The sequence below is a fragment of the Dermacentor silvarum genome, chromosome 6 (genome assembly GCF_013339745.2).
Source record: "Dermacentor silvarum isolate Dsil-2018 chromosome 6, BIME_Dsil_1.4, whole genome shotgun sequence".
In the NCBI taxonomy this organism is placed as follows: domain Eukaryota; kingdom Metazoa; phylum Arthropoda; class Arachnida; order Ixodida; family Ixodidae; genus Dermacentor; species Dermacentor silvarum.
In genome coordinates this window covers 151,207,500-151,229,608 of record NC_051159.1, presented here as the reverse complement: position 1 = coordinate 151,229,608, position 22,109 = coordinate 151,207,500, and the positions used below count along the sequence as shown (strand labels likewise).

Below are 22,109 nucleotides of genomic sequence, written 5' to 3'. Positions count from 1 at the left end.
CGACGTAATGAGAAACCTTGGTGTAAACTCCGGCATAGCGCGCCCGAGCGCAGCCACGGCCGAACGATACGATGCCCACGACGATTGTCAGTCCTTTCTCCGTTTGGGTCGCTGGGCCGCCAGAATCTCCCTGGAAGAATATTTTGAAATCAAATGAGATTTTAACTTTTTACAAAAGTAGAAACTTTGTAGGCAGCATGTACAATCACTTTGAAAGGTTCTTTTCCTTTCCCTTCTTTTTTGCCAGGTGAAGTGAGACATTAATGTTTTTCTACTGTTATTATACGCTTTCAACTTTTGTATGCGATACTGCGCGGAAAAAAAAAGAACATGCAGTTCCTTGACGTATGCAGCATCAGCACAGCTCGCGTGCCATCTGTATGCATAATTTGACCTTCCAAATTGCGAGCATTGGGCCTTTATGCCACGCGATTATACCTGTGAATTTCTTATACATTGTCCTGTCTCTCGTTTTTACTACTGCTTACCCAGTGCGGAGAAGCAGGCGAGAGTCATAGCCCTCTCGCTAACACCTGCGCCCATTCTGCCATTAAGCCGTTTATCTTTATCTCTAATTGAGAAGCCTTGTGATGACTACGCTCTGATAGTCCTTCCTATGCTTAATTACTATAACTGGTTTGCACTGGCGTCATCGTGGCCGCCATCTTAGGGCACTAGCATGTCTAGAAGCTGCGCAAACGAGAAACGTGACACCACGACCGCTCTGTTTTGCTCCGACCGACAAATTGATAACCGTGATAATTCGGTGAAAAACGGTTATCAACAGTAAGCACAACAATGTATGCGTGATAATATGGTGCGCTGATAATATGGTGCATGATCAGGGTCCCCTGTGAGTAATTGACCTATATAAACGTACTCCTTTACAGACTCTAGAGGCTGACTGGCGATCCTGAATTCTTGTTCCCTTGCCAGGCTATTGAACATTATCTTTGTCTTCTGCATATTAATCTTCAACCCCACTCTTACACTTTCTCGGTTAAGGTCCTCAATCATTTGCTGTAATTCGTCTCCATTGTTGCTGAATAGGACAATGTCATCAGCAAATCGGAGGTTGCTGAGATATTCACCGTTGATCCTCACTCCTAAGCTTTCCCAGTCCGAGAGCTTGAATACTTCTTCTAGGCATGCAGTGAATAGCATTGGAGAGATTGTGTCTCCTTGCCTGACCCCTTTCTTGATAGGTAACTTTCTACTTTTCTTGTGGAGAACCAAGGTAGCTGTGGAATCCTTGTAGATGTTTGCTAAGATATTCACGTATGCCTCTTGTACTCCTTGATTACGCAATGCCTCTATGACTGCTGGTATCTCTACTGAATCAAATGCCTTTTCATAATCTATGAAAGCCATATAGAGAGGTTGATTGTATTCCGCAGATTTCTCGATTACCTGATTGATGACATGGATATGATACATCGTAGAATATCCCTTCCTGAAGCCAACCTGTTCTCTTGGTTGGCTGAAGTCAAGTGTTGCCCTAATTCTATTAGAAATTATCTTGGTGAATATTTTATACAGTACTGAAAGCAAGCTAATGGGTCTATAATTCTTCAATTCTTTAACGTCTCCCTTCTTATGGATTAGTATAATGTTGGCGTTCTTCCAGCTCTCTGGCACACTTGAAGTTGTGAGGCATTGCGTATAAAGGGTCGCAAGCTTTTCAATTATGATATCTCCTCCATCCTTGATTAAATCGACTGTTATTCCATCTTCTCCAGCAGCTTTTCCCCTGGACATGTCTTTCACGGCCCTTCTAACTTCATCGCTAGTTGTAGAAGGAGCCTCTGTAGTTTGGAGATATGCACCATCAAACTCGCCGTAAAAATGCAGTGTTGTTCCACTTAATTTTTTACCAAAATGCTGTTTTATACATTGAAGCACAAAAGTAACTGGAGCACCCGTGTATTTCATCCCACACTTTGGGAAATAATATCTCGAAACTGGTGTCATCCTGGAAATTCATTTCAAGTGGATGCGTCTTGCAAACTCACCGGCTACAATTCGTAAATTGCAATATGTGTCGTAAAATAATTAACTAAGAAGTTCATTAGTGAATATTTGTTAATTAGTTCAATATGTGTTTCGGTTTCTCGTGGTACTAATGCCCGCCTCATCGAATAACTCGTCTCAATTATAAGGATTATGCTAGCTGCCACAGGCGATTTCTAAAAATTTCCTACAGGTTAATTTTTAACACCTGGTATATTGCTACAGGACCATCTGACGTGCCATTAGGTTCCATAAGTGTAAGCATCCCTCGTTAACGAAAACTCTGCCCGACTTGTTTACTCACCTTACAGGACCCTCGTCCTCCGAGCAGCGCCCTGGCACAGAACATGATCCTTCGGTCGTACAGCGAGCTCAGTGTGATCAACTGGCCGTACTGGTAAGTGCAGAAGAGGTCACTTCCCACAGGGACTGTCACCACGTGCAGGTCCTGCGATATCTTTCCGGCTGCGAGCCAAAGAAAAAAACGTTATGGTAATCTGTTGACGACATCACTAAGTGTTTTTACAAAAAAAATGCCTAAATGCTTGTTTTAATCTTATGTGTTCATTCGCCAGTGAGTGTTGCGCAATCTACGTTATGCATGAACTTGACACCGCTATGCTTCGTTTTGTTACCTATACGCCAAAACTGTATTGGAGCACCTTTGGATTTCTGTTCTGCATTCAGCGTCTGTTCATTTTCCTTACTATTTCTCAGCGCGCTGTGATAACGTCAGAGAGATGTCAAGTTCATTGTCCTTTTCGGTGATGGAAATGTGGCAAATGCTCTCGCTGCAATGAATAATCGAACTGAATGTTACGTCATCCTAAAGTGAAAGTATCACAGGCAGCCAACGATCGATGGCATACGTGCACCTCCTGGACATCCATGACGGATACCACGGATGTCCAACAACGTAATTCGGCCTACCGCCGGGTGGACATGCGCCAAAGCCTCCGTCGAGTTTGTCGAAATGACGGGAGACAAGTGTGTTTGTGCTTTTTTACCAAAGGCAGCCGGCCCGAGCAAGCTTCTATTTGGGTACCCGTTGCCAAACTGGCATGCAGGCTATCAGTCTGTGCATCTGACGCAGTCACAGCAATGACGATTAAGTATGGTGCTCGAAAATTGAAACGGTAGCATCAATAAACAGCAAAGAACACCTTTTACGCGTAGTTACGCGAAAGTGTGACGTTCAATCGCTCTGTAGCCGGTATTTAAGCACGGAGTAGTTCCAAGCTTGCGTTTCGGAGTCCGAATTAAGATGCTGTTGCACAAGCAGATGAACCTGGAAACGAAAGAACGCATTGGAGTAGTTTCGGAATTCACGTTTCAACTTTTGAGCACTGTGCGCTTTCGTTTCAAAGCCTGGCGATTATCTGGGCTTTCTTGTCTTGCGAAGCTCCCAGACGATCGAGTACCGGATTTCGCCGGGGAAGCATTCCCGAAAGAAACCGGACCTGCTTGCCCATTTACTTCCCGATGGGCAGTCAGTTCTAACACACTCTGCAGTAGTGAACCTTTGAAAACACAACGGGAAACCAAACCTAGCATTCCTTACTTTCCCGGGTCTTTCCCCAGCCGGTGATGGTGACGCTTCCTTCCATGCGGTGATACTTGTCTGGCAGACACACCGGCGCCACGTAGCCGTCGGAGCCCGCAAAGTCAAACGGCTCGGCCAGCTTGAGAAGTGCTATGTCGTGGTTGGCTCCGTCCGTGCCGAACTTGGGATGGCGTCGGATGCTTGACACCTGCATGGAGTGGCACCCGATTCTCGGTATTGCAAAACAACGCCGAAAGATCCATCACACTGTTACTGAATTTTTTTAATTGCTTTAGTCATAGGTCATTCTTGCTCGGTGACTAAATGCGGACGGAAACCGAGCTGTCGACAAAATTTACTGTGTGAGAGCTGTGTTCTTTGATGAAGGTGGAATTGTAAAATGCGGATTTTATACAAATTACCTGTGTGTAGTCTGTCTGTGCACTGCGTACAGCCAATCTATTTATTATTGCGATAGCAATTATATGGACACTTCAAGTGGATTTCTGCCGTCAGCGTCGCCGTCGTCGTCGCCGCCCTGAGGTTCCGTGTAAAGTCCAAGGGCGATAAAATCGTCGCCGCGCGCCGTATGTGCGAGTGAAAGCGCGCGGGGGACGCGCGCTTTCACGGAGAGCGAACGCACGACGGAGAGCAAACGCGACTTTCTCCGTCGCGCGGAAGACCGTGGGGGGTATGGGAGGGAGGGGGGCGACGCTGTGCTGCGGCACCAAATGCGTATCTTGCAACCGGGCGCACTGGGAACTGGCGCCGCAATTTCCCACGCGAAAGGAGGAAAGCGGGAAGGCAGCGCGGGAGGTAGGGGGGGGGCGACTTCTACTTTTCTAACAACTGCGTAATTTGCGCCGGTGCGGGCTGTCGCGGGCACCGTATCTTGAAAGCGGTCTCCAGACGGCTCTGACCTTTGTATGCGCTGTGCTTTCGCCACTCAGTTTCCGTTGAAGCGACAGACCGCACGAACCTTCGCTCGCTGCGGCGGCCGCGCTTGTTCACGCCAGCGTTTTGACAGTGGTTGTCTGCGCTCACCGAGTGTGATCTATTCATGTTTGCTTGTGCGCGCTGACACCACGGTTGTTAATTAAGTTAGTAAGCGAATGTGTCCAAGTTTATGCAGCCGATAAAACTACTATCCCTACTCCGAATAGCTCTCTACTAATTTTCTATCGCAATTGATGCTTCGCCTTTCGGGCGAAACTGCGACATTTCTTTCTTTGTGATTACTGAGTGTTTCATCTCAGTCTTGTCTTTCTTTTTGATCCTCTTGAGGACTTATACAAAGCAACACCACTGTTATTCTGTCGAATTTTCTGTTGCCATATGATTTTTCATTTATTGCAACTCATTTTCACTTTAAGAATGTGCAACCTCGCCGCAGACGACGTAGTAAACAAGCTTTGTACATGTTTATCACTGACAGTAGTTGTGAACAACATGAAACAAAATCCATTCGATACTTTCCTAATTTCATGTTTGAATCAGCTGAAAGGTTCACTGCCGGTTGAAATTTTTGACGAGATTATCTCCACCGTAAGATTAAGTATTATACTGCTTTTGAAGCGCTAAAATATCTGCTCTTAGAGCCCTGAGTCCCACTTAACGTTAGCCAAGCCGTTGAACAAAAAAAATATTTATGAGACAGGGTGCAAAATACAATTATAAGACCTATGGTATTCGGGATCTTAAAATCAAATCTTGCACCGTGTTGTTTAAATAATTTTTCTTATTGAACAGCTTGGATAACGTTAGCTGGGACATCTTATGCATTCATATGCATGCATGAAATGCTCTCCATCGCCATCTAATGAATATTCACAAAGATTGCAGCTTTCTGCGTTTTACTTACATTTCGGCGTTGGTAATGACTCGTTCTTTTTCCAAGATTTATAATACCAGCCACGACCGTGAATCCATTTGGAAACCTGCGTCAGTTCGACGTCGAAGTAACATTTTAGTTCATCGCCGAGAAAATCATAGCCATCTCACAAAGCGCTGAACTAAATATGCATGGAAGCCTCAATAAGATGTTTCAATATAAATTCTTCTATACGTTGCTTCCTTTTTTTATGAGGGAAAGAGGCTTATGCTTATCGGAGCATTTGATAATACATTTATAAACAGTTCGTTTCATTGTGGATTCAATAGGTTTATAGAACGATATCGTTCCCTCGCTAATGCCAAAGGTCCAGCAATCTATCTTTTCTTTTCCTTTCCTTTCTTTTCTTTTTTTATTGCTCAGCTTTTGCGTTTAAGCAAACTTGCGAGCAGCGAATCCTAGCCTAATGCTTTTTGCGGAAATATCAAACTCACAGGCTAATTAATAATTCATTAATGCGGCTTATTGGTGAATATAACAATGCAGCTTGTTAAGCAAGTTATTTGCAAACAGCGTTCCTGCTGCGAACGAGCGCTTCCAAAAATAAAGTTGCGCCAACTTTTTATTAATGACTTACGGCGCGCGTTACACTCACTTGCGAACGCAGTGTGCAGCGGTCAGAACAATTGTAGGTTCAATTATTGAACCACCACAGAAGTGGTAACCATTCCTCTGTAGGGACACCTGCAAAGAGAACACAGTTATTACTCAGGCAACACTACACGTGGATCCGTTATACACTCAGTGCGAATGTTGAATAAAAATATGTTATGGATATTCTTCTAAAAGGTGAAGCTGGAACCAATGTTGGGCATAGAAAAGTACATGGCTTCCTTAATTAACCTATGATACTTGGGATTTGTTATTGTCGTCATTGTTGTCGTTGTGTCAATTTGTATACCAATCGGTTTGCGCAAATTGTGGACGCACTCGTACTGATGGGCAAGTTACGATTTTGCATGGACAAAAGCTGAATTTGTCGTATTAGGCATTCAATTCTCGTTCACATACAAGCACTAATAAGGGATACTTTGCTTGCTGTATTCATATTTTTGTTTATAATCATCAAGGATAGCGTACAACACTGGCGGATGCTTGTAGTTATTGTGCACGTTCCTTAACGAAAGATTAGAAAAGTATCAAGTTTAGACAGTCATCATTTCAAGAAGCTTTCAATGTGTTTTTCACACCATAAATCCAGCACAAGGCAAAGCTACTTGAAAAAGCTCCGTTGGCTTTTGATTTTGGGCTCACTGCATTCAACGTAAATTCTAGGTCAAAAGTTGTTGCCGAACCACATAGCACTTCTCATTTGAAGTTCGCGGGAAGCCCTCTGTACGCAACATCATTTAGCAGGTATGAACCTGTGATAACATTTTCTTTTAGGTGGGCTGAACATTCAATGATAGTCCAGAATATACCTTGTCTCATTTAAGAAATTATCCTGTAGGTTTGATCAAGGGCCCATCTTTAAGAGCTCGCGGAATCTTGAACCATTCCAGTACATCCGGTGATATCTAGATCTACGGACGGCCTCGTTCTAGCGGCCCTGTCAGTGCTGTGTAGGCACTAGGTGCACAACTCACCTGCCATGGCGCTTCGCCTTCTCTTGCACGCACGCCGCCAACGATTCTTGATTCAATGTCCCTCGGCACTCCGCACTGGACTGAAGCAGGACAAAACGTCAGTCGCTGGTGATCGGGAAGGAGAAATTCACGATACGCCGTACTTCCCAGATAAGCCATGTCTAATCGTTTTTCGATGCCATCTTTGGGCATGGACAATGCTTAAGCCGAACAATTATGTTGTTTTAGGCTGTGAAATGTAATTATCTGCACAATTATTGCATAGCACCAAACCTTTCGCTTCCTGCTTTTTCCCACTGCAATAACTACCAACTAGGCCAAGTTCAGTCTCTTCTAAATGATTTGTCTTATTCTGCTTTTCACTTTTTGACACTGTAATCGCTCAAGGTCTTTCACCTCCGTGATTGTTCGACTCGTGCACCGTATAGCCCGCACACCAACTGAAACCTTCTGGTAACGCTTGTCTTAGTGCTCGCATTTCCTTGTCTAAAAGGAAAAAAAAACACCAGCGGCGAGCATGCTTGCAGGTCAGTTTCCCAAAGTGAAGGTCCTAGATTACCGCCGCTTTGGTTTAGTGGCTGTTCTGTTCTGCTGCTAAGCACAATGTCGCAGGTGCGACTCCCAGCCGCGGTGGTTGCATTCCGGTGGCAAATGTAAAAACGCTCGTGCACTTAGATTTAGGTTCATGATAAAAAAAAATCAGGAGGTCGAAATTATTCCTGACTCCCCCACTACAGCGCCTCTCATACTCCTAGTTTTGCTTTCGGATGTTAAACCCCATAATACGATTTTTAATACGACGGTCGCAAATTGGATGCCTGCAGGAGTGCTTGTTCCTCAATATCTCTGTTTAACCTTTTTTTGCATCTTAATAATCGTCATATTATTTTTCGCAAGGTGACAGCTACTAAGGAGCTACCACGATAATGACGCCGCGTATTTTCGTAGTCATCGCTGTAAAAAAAAAAGAAAGAAAAACAGGAAAAACATTTAAGAAACAGTGGCTTACCTGCGGAGGTGTTTGCTGAATCCGCACCAGCGGTGGCGGCGACGAAGAGCAGCGCAGCCCACATGACGGAAAAGGCATCAATGACGGCACCTGCTTGCTTTTGAGAGCGGCCGAGCGCACTCCGTACCCGCCCTCGCATAACTTCCTGAATTGCGCGCATGTGAGCGCGTGGCCCGCGAGTCGGCCGCTTTTGTGGCCTGTAAGTGGAGCGTGAAAGTGCCGGCGCCGAGTTCGATACTTTGTTCCGTGTGAAAGTACTAGCGTGTGAAAGTGAGGTAATCATGCTTGAAACAAGGCATTTATGCATATATTGCCTTCGGCCTTTTCTTTCTTTTTATGCTTTGGTTTTTCTCTGGTCGAGACGATCGGTTACGATAACGCAAGTTGAATGTTTTAAAATTGTTTTATTGTATGGGCCTATTATTTTGATTATGTGCTTGACGCGTCTCAACTTTACTAGTGGGCTAAATTATTGCTGCAAAGAAATAATTGTAATAGCTGACTGCACGAAATTGCTTACCTACGACCACAGAAGCAGTGAACGATCAAGGAATAGATTGTATTTCAGTTTCAGTTTATTTCGTGTAAATACAAAGATTTGTGAATTCAGCGTAATGTACAGAAAGACTTCCCGAAGTGGTACACTGTAGGAGGACCTCTTATGAATGAGTGCATGAACATAGGATGTACAAGAAAGCAATGGGAAATATGAAGCAGGAAGTTTAAAAATCTTAAAAGCGTATATTTTCTTCTGCAGACGTTTAATTAAATCCGCTTTACGCGATTGTCACGCCATCATTATAATGTAACAACTGCAGTTTGGATACATCAAAGAATTTTAAATGAAACTAAGTTAACCAGCACATGGTGTATTTTGGGGAACTTCACGAGTGAATTACTCATCGCTTCTCTAATTGCGTTCGGGGAGTATATGTTCTCAAAAATGCGTTCTGCTAAAATCGTAAGGTGGTTAGTTCGCAAGCGGGGACTGCAATAAACAAGGCACCTACTCATCTTGCACGTGCATTCCATGCTGCGGTCTTCTTTTGTGGTGTTATTGAATTTAATGTAATCGAAACGAGCCTCATTTCTTCTATGTTATTCTTTTCGCTGCAATATGGGTGCTGATATCAATGAACTTGAAGACAGTGGCACGTACGCACGGAAAGGGACTGGCCAAACATCGAGTGGATTTCAGAAATGTGTTAGAAGTATGTGAATGTCACTGATGTAACGTCTGTTTTCTTTTATTTATTCAACATACTTTTTATTTTTAGTTTATCCGTAAGATCTACTTATTTTTAACTATCGTGAATGTTTAACCGTCTATAAAGACTCCATTATTTGCTTCTTTCTTCAGATCAATCGAATCAGCCGAGGACGAGGTCCGGGCCTGGGCGTGGACATAAATTGCAATATGGATTGGCAGTCACTTGGTTTCGCTTGGCAAGCGTGCGAAATTTTAAGCAATACATAAAGGTGAGTGTTGGCGGCAGTTATAGTTGAAAAATGTCGAGGGATGTGCGCCTACTTTACCAAGACGGCTACTGCGCAATCCAGCGCGCCTGCACAAACCAGTATCCCTATAATAACGAGGGCAAGAGGACAGCTCCAGAAAAAAATTATGCTTCGGCGAGTGGCACGATTGATTGATTGATTGATTGATTGATTGATTGATTGATTGATTGATTGATTGATTGATTGATTGATTGATTGATTGATTGATTGATTGATTGATTGATTGATGTCGACACGGTAGCAAGTGTTGCTTTCCTACGGCTTTCTTGATTCGCATCCACGTCTCTCATTTTCGTTGGCTTCCATGGGTCAGGCGCGGTCATGACTCCTGTTTACTACGCGACTTAGTGAGTGAATGTATAAACTTTATTTCGGAGACCAAGCTGTTGATGCCCGAAGGTGAGCGGCCACCCTATTCCAGGTAGGCGTGGCCCTGTGCTGATAGCCTGGGCCTTTTCACCAGCCGTAGCTGGTTCTCAGGTGTTTCGCTTGTCAGCTGGGCCTCCCACTGGTCTTCTGTTGGTGCTTGGATAGGCGCTGTCCGCGGGTTCTTTTTGCATTCTCAGACCATGTGGTAAAGGGTGTTTGGTGTACTGCAGAATTGGCAGTCTCTTGTAAATGTTGCCTAATTTCATCACCCCACCTAGTTTTCTGCCGTCCTCGACTGCGCTTCCCTTCTCTTGGTATCCATCCTGTAACTCTAATGGTCCACCGGTTATCCATCCTACGCATTACATGGCCTGCTCAGCTCCATTTTTTTCTCTTAATGCCAATTAGAATATCGGCTATCCCCGTTTGCTCTCCAATCCACACCGCTATTTTCCTGTCTCCTAATGTTAGGCCTAACATTTTTTGTTCCATCGCTCTTTGTGCGGTCCTTATCTTGTTCTCGAGCTTCTTTGTTAACTTCCAAGTTTCTGCCCCATATGTTACCACCGGTGGAATGCAATGATTGTAAACTTTCCTCTTCAACGACACTGGTAAGCTCACAGTCAGGATTTGGGAATACCTGCCGCATGCACTCCAATCCAATTTTATTCTTCTGTAAATTTCCTTCTCAAGTTAGGAAATTCGCAGGCGCAAGTTGGAATCAGCTAGCGCAAGACAGTGGTAATTGGGGATCGCAGGGAGAGGCCTTCGTCCTGTTGGGGGCATAAATACAGGCTGATGATGATGATGATGATGATGATGATGATGATGATGATGATGATGTAAATGTTGAAGGGTACATCGCGTGTAGTAGAGTGCCGTGGATGTAATTGCCCATCTGAAATCGGCATAGTATGACAGCGTCTTCTTGGTTCAGCTTGATGTGTGGTGGCGGATATTCCCGCCTGTTCTTCGTGTGATGTTCTAGAATGTTGTAATACTTGCTTTCTATTATTGCGTCTTGCTCTGACGGTGGGTGATGTCCTGATGGAGTTGCACCGCGTACATGTTCTTGGGCGGCGGCGTGAGCTGCTTGGTTTCCCACCAAGAATTCGTGTCCCGGGGTCCAGACAATGTCTTGGTTCTTTGTGATGTTGAGTGTGGTCTTGCTAATTCTTGCTGCCCGAAAATGGTGACAGGCTGCCTGCAAGTACGGGACGAAGATGACTGGCACGTCCCATCGGCAGGTCCGTATGACCATTGATATGGCGATCTGTTCGGCTATCTCAATTTCCCTAGCAACTACTGATGCAGCTGCTATCTCTTCGACTGAGTGATTAAGTTATTCATTTTTATGTTTTCAACAAAAAATTCACCGTATACACGAGCGTTTTTGCATTTAGTTCTCATTAAAATGAGACCGTCGCGGCAGAAAGCCGAACACAAAACCTCGTTCTCAGCTGGTAATAAGCCACCGCGGCGGGTGAGAGGTATTTCGGTACGCTACATAAGAACGCCGCTCATTAATTTTTGAAATCTCAGAAAGTCGTCGTGCACATTCCTCGGATCTTTTACGATGGTTTCTTTTTTCTTTTCTTTTTTTTTTTTTTTGTGCAGCAGCAGTAGCTGTGCCTAACGTGTCTACAGGGCAGCTGACTCTAATTGCTTTTAGAGTCGCGTCTTATTATCGCCTGTATGCTTTGAACGTGAAACCCCCTTCCCCCCTCTGCCTTTTTTGTATTTAATACCACGGTTATAGATGCTGAAAGCAGCATCTCCATAAACATGGAAAAATTAACTGTCTTCTCATGTGTGTTATGCTAAGAGCCACCTTTCTTTGTCTAATGACAGGGGTCAATATGCAACATTGTGGGGTGGATTGTTAGTATTTCGATGTTCATGATTTCATGATTTTCAAAGGTTAGCTTTACCAAAAGAATTGTGCCCTTTGATGACGTGTATTTGTTGCAATGAGGATATTTAGCTATCATTTGCGTTATCGCTGCGCAAGGGTATGTAAATATGATAGTGGTGTCCCGTGTGCGAGCTATTCGGCAAGAGAACAGCATCCAGCAGCCACCATTATGTAAATATTAGTAGATTAGATTAGACTAGGTAATGCATCATTAGAACGCTACCAATAATGCCGAAGAGTTCAGGGTTCACCGCCACAATGCATGATTCTCCCGGGTGAGCTGGTGGTGGCAATTTGCCTGTGGCGGCACTCTTTTTCATCGTATAATATCACGAAACAGTGCGAAACACGACAGGGCGTGGACAGATAAACTGCGCTCATGAAGCGCTGACTTCCAACGAATTTTATTTATACATCTGCACGCGAAATACACTACACCCAAACCTATATACTGCTCAATTATTTTTCATCGTAGTTTTGAAAGCATTTTTTTCCTGTCATATTGTTTATCTGCTAGAGCAGGTATATGTAAGTTGAAACAGGAAATTCTAGCGTGGCTCAGCGCAGCTAGAGTAGGTATAGATTAGTCGAAATAGAAAATTCTGGCGTGACTCAGCATTTTTGATGCGGATTTTGCACGCACGGCGTCGTATATTACTTTCTCTTGAATTGCTCTGGTGAATTTGTCAGCCAGTGCGCGCATGAACAGCGAAGACTTATTGCGAAGGACAAGTAATATTTCCTGCAGAGCCTGCACAAGATTAATGTTCTTCGTCCGACCAGACCGAATAGCACTTAATTACTCAAATTCTGAGCTCGTCTAGTTCATGTGATGTACTATATGGCTCGCGATATATGCCGTATGTTGCTCCGCAGCGAGCTAGAGATGTTGAAACGGTTCCAAACGTGCCCTTCTACATGTACTTCTTGTCGAGCGGTACAGTCTGCTATCTAAATCTGGCCAATTTTATCCCCAACGCTCGCAACACTGTCATTCTGTGTACCAGTGTAAACCGAATCGGCGTCGTGCGGTGTAGGAAGATCTAACGAGGACGACAGAGACTCGCCCGAGTTACCCGTTTTCTCTTCGGACGAATGCAAATACGGGTATTTACACTTTCGCTCTCGACGAGTGATCGAAAGTCGCATCCGGTCGTGCGCGCGGGCTGACCGAGTTTGTGGACGCGCATAATCGCGCTTTCCAACGCCCTTGCGCCCCCCCCCCCCCTCCCCCCATAGTCAACCGTTTATGCAGGCCTACTGCGTGCGTGCCTTTCCGGTTTCCGTTGCGCGCCTAGATGCAAACGCACACACTTCACCCCCCCCCCTCCCCCCGCCTTTCCCTCCCCTCTCCTCTACACGTCCTCTGCTCAGGAGACCTACATGATCGCGAGGGCGTACGACATCCCGGGGAAGCCGCTACCGCTTGCGGATCGCTTGCGTATGCAGTTCTGTGGTTTGGTTTGGTTCGGTCACGTTTATGCAGACGGTGCAACGCGAAAGGGCGATTTTACTCTCGGAATGGGGTTACAAGCTGATGGTGTGGATTCGAGGTACGGTTTTCTTCAGATTCATTGTTTAGAATCTGGGCCCGTATACATAAGAAACTCTTACGCCGTAGCTTTGTTCGTTAGAGCAAATTCCAGCTGATCATAATGCTAGACATGTTATTAGCGCAGAGGGCCAGTCGGTGGCAACGAGCGCTGACAAACAAGAGGATTTGTTAACACATTGGCCTCAGATGTGTGAACATTGGCGAGGGACGTAAGATGGAAAATTTCACGCTATAGGCTGCACTTTGTAAACCAATATGACAGGCTCAAAAAATGATTTCGCGGATTTCGGTGCCAAAATTTGCTAATGCGAGGAAAATTGCTCTATAACCGTTGATTTAGCAGCAACATTTGTTACTTATATAAGACTGATCGGTTGAGACTACCTGTCCGATACGTTATAAACTTAGAACACAGAAACGCCCACTAGCCAATTCGTTTTGCTGATTCCGTGTCCATCATACTCATTACTTTCGCAAGGATTCCTAAACAAACACTTCAAAATAATACGACACACAGCTCATTCAGTTGTCATGCGTGCAGCCTGGCATGCCGTGTTTTTCATGTGCAGCTTCCTCCCACTCCCCAGACAATATAGCCGTTTGTAATGTTCGACAATATCATTGCTCATGAATTTTGCCTTCTCTATTTATTAACACAACATTGGACAGATCGTATGTTTGCCTTATCCCAACCATGAGAGAAAACAACGCCCAGGCACTCCATACAGATGGTTTACCAGCGAAGCTGAAACGTGCGGCCCTGGTGTTTAGCAGTGGATTAATCCCGACGCTGTATTGAAGCGTTTCTGAATTATTGGTTACATGTTTGTGTTTCTAGTGGAACTCAGGTGCCAATGGCGGGCGGATGCTGCTAACCACGACGCCGAGCTAACTCGAGATATCGAACGCATGCGACAACGGCGAGCCGAGGAGCCGGCGTTGCGGGCAGAGCAGGTACGACGCAGATAACGACGTCACAAACGGCGCTGCCAATGGCACGCGCGCCTGGGTGGGAGGTAGAGAACGAGGTAACTGACGGCGCAGCCAATGGAGACGTTTAGCGAAACATGGGTCGAACGGTTTTTCTTTTCGCCTAGCCATATACAGCTTTCGCTGTAAAAAGGAAAGGAAAGACAGGGAGGTGACCTTGACTGTCCACTTTGCGACCCTACACGTGGGGAGGGGGGAATGAAAGAGTTTAGATTCATCCAGGCGCAGCAATTCTGCGTCAGACACTCGAGTCTGACGCTTTCGGGTAGAAGAGCTCGTTTGGCTTTCGAGGCTGATGAGCTATGAGGCCTGGCTCTCAGAAGCGTTTCATTGGTGAAAGTTTTGCTTTGGTGAAAGGCCGATCGTCCAGTCTGTTCAAGACACACTGGATAGCTCAGGCGACGTTTCTCGTAGCGGGAACAGTGGCAGAAAAGCCATAAGCTGTCCTGTAGGCACGTGGAATAAAAAACCATTGTCGCTCAATTAAGTACCTCACCGTGCATCATGTTCTCTCGTCAATTCGCATTTGGCCAATAATGTGCTACGGTTTTCCTGTGTTTCCCTATGCCTTACTAGCGCTCGTAACATTTCTGGCCGCCGTACCACTGCTGCATGTAACAACTCAATTAGAAAAATATCATACCCATGCTGTCGGAATTAACAGATACACCTTGGGTAACGTAGTAAAATATTTATTGTATTCGCTTCGCAAATTTGGAGCCACAAGGTCTGCATTATTGCAGGGCTGCAATGCACCATTATGTGGTCCAGGCCACACCAATCTACTACATACATTACCATTGTTTTCTATGCGTAGCAAGGAACATGGTTTGCAGGAAGTTACACTGCTCTTAAGTGGCTTCTTACAGCGCGAAATAAGGGTAGGCAGCAGGATCCAAGATTCCAGAATTGAGAGCAAGAAGACCAGTGCACTTATGAACCTCCCCCTTGCTAAAACCTCTCAGGCACAAAGTTCATTTCGTCACGAAATCAGGCTTTGGGCAACCATGCAGGAGAGCACGTATCTAGTATCCGAGCGTAGCTCAATATTGCCTTTGCGTAACACTCATCATTTACGAGAGTATGACGGGGTTGCTCGTACCTGGAAATTATATCAAACGTCATCACGATAATAGCGCAACAAAGCCTCTCTGAGCGTGTTGTGAATGTTGCGCGAGTTGTGTGCACGTATCAGCGCAAGTGCCGGTGATTCTCGATCCAGTCCAGGTACTGGGAGACCCTCGTGTAGACTCCAGGCCGACCCTTGCGACCGCAGCCTTCTCCCCAGGAAACGATTCCGGCCAGAACGACGCGCCCTGCATTCATCTGCATCGCTGGCCCTCCGGAGTCACCCTGTGTGCGCAGGAAATGCAATGAAGTTACCATGAACTTTCACTGAGCTGACACTGAATACGTATTTAATTTTGCGTCATCATCAATTTTGGGTCGCCTTAAGAAGCCGCACGGACCCTGGGGCTCGTGGCCTTCTGACCACAAGGTCACCCGTCAATACCTCGTTTTTTAATAAAGTCTTTACCCGCTCACTCACTGCGCAATCTCACTGAAAGAGATTGTTAAGGGTGAGCGACATCTCGTGGCGCGGTCACCGGGACGTTCTCGCTCAGATGGCGATGTGGGGCCGAATTCACACATTTTGTTCCTAAGTGCTTTTTTCATTGGCCGGCCGTCTTCGATAATAATATGTGCAACATCACGATTGGCTAGCATCTGATCTTACGGAGAGGTTTAGTTTATGTGTGACTTCTTAGACCCACCGGCGCGCGAACTCGGAGGTCACGGTTTAAGAACCTTGTTGTGAAAACGGACCCTGAGGTCCCGGGTTCATGATTTATAACCGCTTTTACCGCATTGCAAGATGTTATACAGGAGATCACTCTATAAACAACCACGGTCACTTGCACTATATATACACCATCTTTATTTCTGCCATGTGACCGGCTTCCCACACATCCGACACATACACTTTTTTCCCCTTAAACACTCTAAAACACGCTTAAACACGCTAACGCATTAAAACAAAGGCGCTAACATTCGTGGTATCAAATATATACAGTATAAACACGAACCACCTCGTGTTTCGCTTCGCGAAGCAGTCGGAGCCGTTAAGGCACTTCTTAATTGCTGCGCTATAGAACGGTAAATGTTGGCGCACTGCTCTCTGTTTCTTTGACGACGCGCAGACATGAGTGAGCACCACCGGTGGAAGTGGTCTTTCTTGAACAAGGTGTCATGGACTTCTCTTCTTCACTTCTCTTCCAATCAGACCAAAAAAAAAAAAATGAGTGCTTCTCACTGAATGCAATCATTTGCAAAAGAGTACTTACCGCATACGCTTGACCCTACTTGACAGTACAAAATCAAAATCCCAGCGACGCTTTTTTTTTATCACGTATATATATAGCGTGAAACTTGTATTAGTTAAACGTCTCTGAGTTTCAAAAAGTGTAGTATCTTAGCATAGCGGGGTGAAAAGTATTTCGGACTTTCTTTCACTCTATACCTTGCACGAGTCTTGTCCGTTGACAAAATCAGCTGCGCAGAACATTGTCTCCGGATGAAACCTGCCACCGTAAGCCTTGTCGCAGGTAGAGTTAGGGAGCACAGCCATCGTGGCCACTTGTAACACTGGCGCCAACATGTTGCCGTCTGAAACACAATCAATCATTAGGACAGTTTTCTCAGTCAAAGTTACACGGACCGTGGCCACATCAGTCGCTGGTGCAAGAAAACTATTCGCGCACTAAGTTTTACAGCAGCGCTGTTAAGCTTTTCGTAAGTCCGTTTCATGCCGACATAAAATGAGGGCCGATCCTGGCGGTAGTGCAGCAAGGGTCCAAGTGCAATGGCCCATACTCTAGCTCGAGAATGGTCCGTCGGGTGTACGCCGCAGAACCTCCACCTGGCAATGACGTCACCATTCGTCGCCTAGCAACGCTTCGCCACAGCTGCACCGACCGCGCCGAGCTTCGCCACAGCTGCGTGAGCTGTGACCTCATCGCGCACGCCGCATCGCTTCGCCGTGCGGGGTGGTTGCCGCGGCTGCGCAGAGGCGGAGCTAAGCCGTGACGTCACTGCGCCGACCCACGGGATATATAGCTCTGCGTCGCCGCCGCGGCGACACAAAATCCCCGCCGTCTCCGCGCCGAGCAAGTCGCCGCGAAGATGGGGCGGCCGAAGAAGAATGTCACTACGGAAGCAGAGGAAGTGCGGCGTGAAAGTCGCCGCGCCGCTACTCGAGAGCGAGTAAGATGACTTCGGTCCGATCCCGAGTGCTTCGCGCCGCCGAAGCGGCGGCGAAGCATCGGCGATTCGCAGAAGATCCGGAGTTACGAGCCCACGAAACCGAGCAAAAGAGTTTGAGCGTCCAGAAGCGTCAAGGTACTTTAATGACCGAGTGTTCGTTGCTCCTTGGGCTGTCGATGATTCCGGGGTGATCGTGCACAAAACGTGGCCCAGTCTCGAAGCATAGCCTCGCAAAAACTTGGCCGAACCGAGATAAAGCTAGGGAAGGGCCACCAGCTTGGCTGTTTGCTCAGACTTCGCACCGCTAGTGTGAAGCTTCCCCCCCCCCCTTTTTTTTTTTTTGATGTACACCGGCCTCAATGACAGTTTGTGGTCATTCAGTGCATCTTCATGCGTACACGGTGGGTTCACACTCTCCCTCTCTTTCTCTTCCAATTTCTCCTAATCCCTTAAGCACAGTGTAGGGTAGCAAACCGAATGCTCGTCTGATTGACATCCCCCCTTTCCTCTCCTTTTCTCTCTCCCTCAAGGATGAAGTAAATAGCTATATAAATGGTACTTAATCATAGCTCATCTGTTTTAAGCGGTCTAATTCTGACCTTTTGAGTTCCTTTTTCGCACTGAAACCTTCTTACGTGAGTATTTTTGCATTCCATGCAAGTTGTAATACGGCCGCTAAAGCCGGAAATCACACCTGGAGCCTTGTGCTCACAGCGGGAAATAAACACAGCGTGCAGGCGAACAATCCTAAAAAAAAAAAAGAAGTATTGACCAAGAACGACCGTCACCACGACAAACGCCAATTCACAGCTGTGGTCTTCATTGTGACATATCTGATGCGACAAAAATAAGCAAGTCGAATTAAATCTGCGATCAGTGATCGAGCCACTAGGTTGTTGTTTGTTATTATTGTTATTATGTTTGTCCACAACGACGACAGGCTTAACCATGAAATAAAAGTTTGTGGGTGCCTAACCTTCGGCTATGCACGTAGCCTGAGAAGTACACCGGATGTTAACAGTCGAGTACAGTTGAAATAAGTACACATATGAGAGCAACTTGCTTCATGTGAAGTGTATATTCGTACCGCGAGTCAGAGTGCTCTACGTTTTCCTCGGCAAGCACTGCTCCCTGTTTATTTGTTCCCTGTGTGTTGGTCAATGCTGATATCTTATAATTAGTGTACCTCTCCCTTATACCTATGATAGAACTCACCGAGAAAGTTCACAATCTTTACGTGCCCACTTCGTACAGGCTTTGGAACTCATGATGTTACATTGATGCGCGTTTTTACTCCGAAAATTTTTAAAGCAAGTCGCCCGCCTAGCCGCTGCTTTTTTCGTACTCCGATTTTGCTGCAAAGTTAGTAGTTTCTGGTCCTCGTCGTTCAATAAAGCACTTCGAGTCCTTCCTTGTTTTCTTAGCGCTACTCGGCAACATACTTGAATTGACACTCTACCTTCTTTTCGCCAGCCAAATCCGGAAATAGACAACAGCCCAGAGATATTGTAAATCTTCGGTGGCAAGCAGATAGCCCCTATGTGGCCACTGGCTTTCGCAAAGTCAAACGGCTGCTTCAGCGTCAGGAGGCCGATGTCGTACTTCTGGTGGCCATATCTTCCGAAAAACTTTTCATGTCGAAATCCTTTCTTCACCTAGCAAGTAAAGAAAATGGCAGCCAAATTTGTCAGCTTCATCGTTGAAACTGAATTCAGACACACACAAGTGTAGCACCCAATTCAGGATAGGAATTTGAAAGTATGCTTGTGTTGGTAAACGTCACGGCGAACGTTTCGTTAGTAAGCTTAAAAATTGGCGGCAACATACATCACCACTTGGAATAAATGCAAAGCTTAAACTTAGTACATACCAGCTTTACAAATGCTGTGCTTTGTTAAAGAAGTTATATTTCCTTCCATCGCTGTGATTGTCCTTCGACGCTTCGGTATTTGTGGCTTAAGCTTTCTGCGGATGCTTCGCCGCTCTTTTGTTGCAGATGTCTGCTTTAATTTCGGACGCCTCGTGTCAGTATACCAGTCATAGTTCTACTGCTTCTTCTTCTTCTTCTTTCTGCGGTTTTACGTGCCAAAACCAGTTCTAATTATGAGGCATGCCGTAGTGGAGGGCTCCGGATTAATTTTGACCCCCTACGTGCACTACAACGCGCACTACAACGCAAGCAGACGGGCGTTTTTGCATTTCGCCTCCATCGAAATGCGGCCGCCGCGGCCGGGATCAGCAGCACAACGCCTTAGCTGACTGAACCACCCCGGCGGGTATAGTTCTACTTCTTAAACCAAAAACAACGCATCGGTGTTCTTGCCGAGCAGAGGTTATGTAAACCAACAGCATACCCACGGCATTCTGAAGGAAAATAATATCTTAGAGCCCGGTGGGATTACAGTTGTGGCTAAACTCTCACTGTCTTTATGAGAAACATTAAATTATACAGCAATACTATAACCTGTCGCACTACCAACAATAAAACATATTTTGCAGAAAAAGTCTGACGAATGTATGTTCTTTGCATTCGCTTGTGAATGTGTCTGTATTTTGTTTGTTTGCTTGTGTGTTTGTTGGTTTATTTGTTTGTTTTCTAAACATTGCAGAAGTGCACTTCGATCAAATCCAGAAATATACTCGCATGGTGCCCTGCGTTTTGTTTCTTCAAGTGTGATTATTTCACATATAGCCAGATCATTGATCATCTATAAAACATGTTCAAACGCTGAGGTGTGAGTGCCAAACTGTACGCGCTATTTCCTGCAATTCTAACCAGTTTATCGACAATTTTTGATCAACAATCAACAGACTGTATTCGATGGAGCGAAAATCTTCATCCTTCCTGATGCAGCGACTCTTGCTTGCGACTCCTGTAACAATTTACGTTATCGTGCGTATGGGTATCGAAGGCGAAAGGTCATAAACCGTTTTTAGTGGTACGAGCAGCGAGTGAAACTCTTGTTTCTTACGGAGCGACTACCGGTCGACCACCGACAATTGCGGTGTGTGCAAAATTCAAAAAATTGTTTATGAATTTAAAAAATAATTAAAAACAAAAACTGTACGCAATCGATGGTTCTACTCAATGTTGATGATACATATGACATCAGAACATAAGTTTAGTTACAAATTGAGTTAAGTGACAGGAATGATTCGAAAATAATTAGAAATCACTGATTGCCGTACACCAAATCTCGGTGGTTTGGTGTTCTGGCTCCATGGGCATAGTTTCCCGCCAGTTCTGTTCGCTCGCTCCTCCGAGTTCGGTTTTCCGCCCGTTCCATTCGCCATGGAAGTAGAGGACGAGGACGCCGGGCCTAGTGTAGTGTAGTGTAGTGTACTTTACATCGTTTACATCAAGAATTCACCAGCGTTATCTGTGTTTGTGTCATACTTCACTGTAATAACACAAAGTTAACACAATGAAAACGCCAGGGCACACCAACGCCGAGGTGCGAGTGCCATAACCAGACACCTGAGTCAAGGATTAGGGTCGCCTTCAGCTTTTTATTTTTTTTAACACTTTTTATCTACCGGTACGTTTAGAACGAAAATACTTACCTTCCTTTTCTGGACAAAGTTGTCTTCCAGCTCACTGCTGACAGGATAGTGCGCCCCAGCGATGACATCTAAGTTTTTCAGAGTGTAACTGTAGAACAAAAAAGTGAGATTATTCTTCTTGTCAGCGCTGAAGTTCTAAATCAGCTACACAATGCTGTCTTTTCTTTTTATTCTTTTTTAAATTCAGCTTTAGCTGTCAGATTTTCTAAGCATCAGTGCTAAAATAGAAATACACGTGTGATTATTGAGTTATCTCAGCCTAGCAAAAAGCAGTAAATGTTCCTTCGTGGTTGCACCACCGCCTCGCTTTTATGCCGCCTATGAAACCGCTAAAAAACTGCTACCTGATCAAAAAATATCTGCAAATCCATCAAGCTTGCAACCTGTCTTGTTCATTTGTTCGGTGTAAATATTATATGTATGCATATTTGGACGGCAGAAAATGCTCTGAGGCGGCTAGTCTGATTGAAGTATAAACATTTTCAGTCTTTCAAGTTCTCCATGTTGTTTCGATTCGCCGGATGACGTTAAGCTTTCGATAGATGGGTGGCTCAGCGCTAATTCGGGTTGGAGTCTTGCAAGTGTGAATTTTTTTAATTACTAGCGCGCACTCGTGCTACTACTATATGCAAGAGCTTGTTGAGATTTAGGACCACAGAAAATCTACGAAACCATTATTCAGCTGCCTTCATGCGCTATCTGAAGCCTTAGTTTAGGCGACAGGTATTCTTAACGGGAAGGCAGCAGCTGAGGTTACTGAAAACACCATGCGTCGTTATACTAAGCGTAACAAGGTACATCCTGTATTGCTAGAAATATTTACTCAGGCATCATCCACGTCCGGAATACCTAAATGTGTGGTTTGGAAAAACATTTTCTGCAACGGTGCTTTTTT

The 22,109-nt window shown here is 45.3% G+C and overlaps 1 protein-coding gene across 1 annotated transcript in view; it reads left to right on the top strand.

The window, feature by feature from the left end:
* LOC119456229 (isatin hydrolase) overlaps positions 1-22,109 on the top strand; it is a 343,203-nt gene that overhangs the window by 9,280 nt on the left and 311,814 nt on the right. Inside the window, exons 2-3 of the mRNA XM_049669614.1 lie at positions 2,322-2,407; positions 9,400-9,518. The gene's annotated coding sequence lies outside the window, so the exon portion shown is untranslated. The remainder of the gene's footprint in view (positions 1-2,321; positions 2,408-9,399; positions 9,519-22,109) is intronic.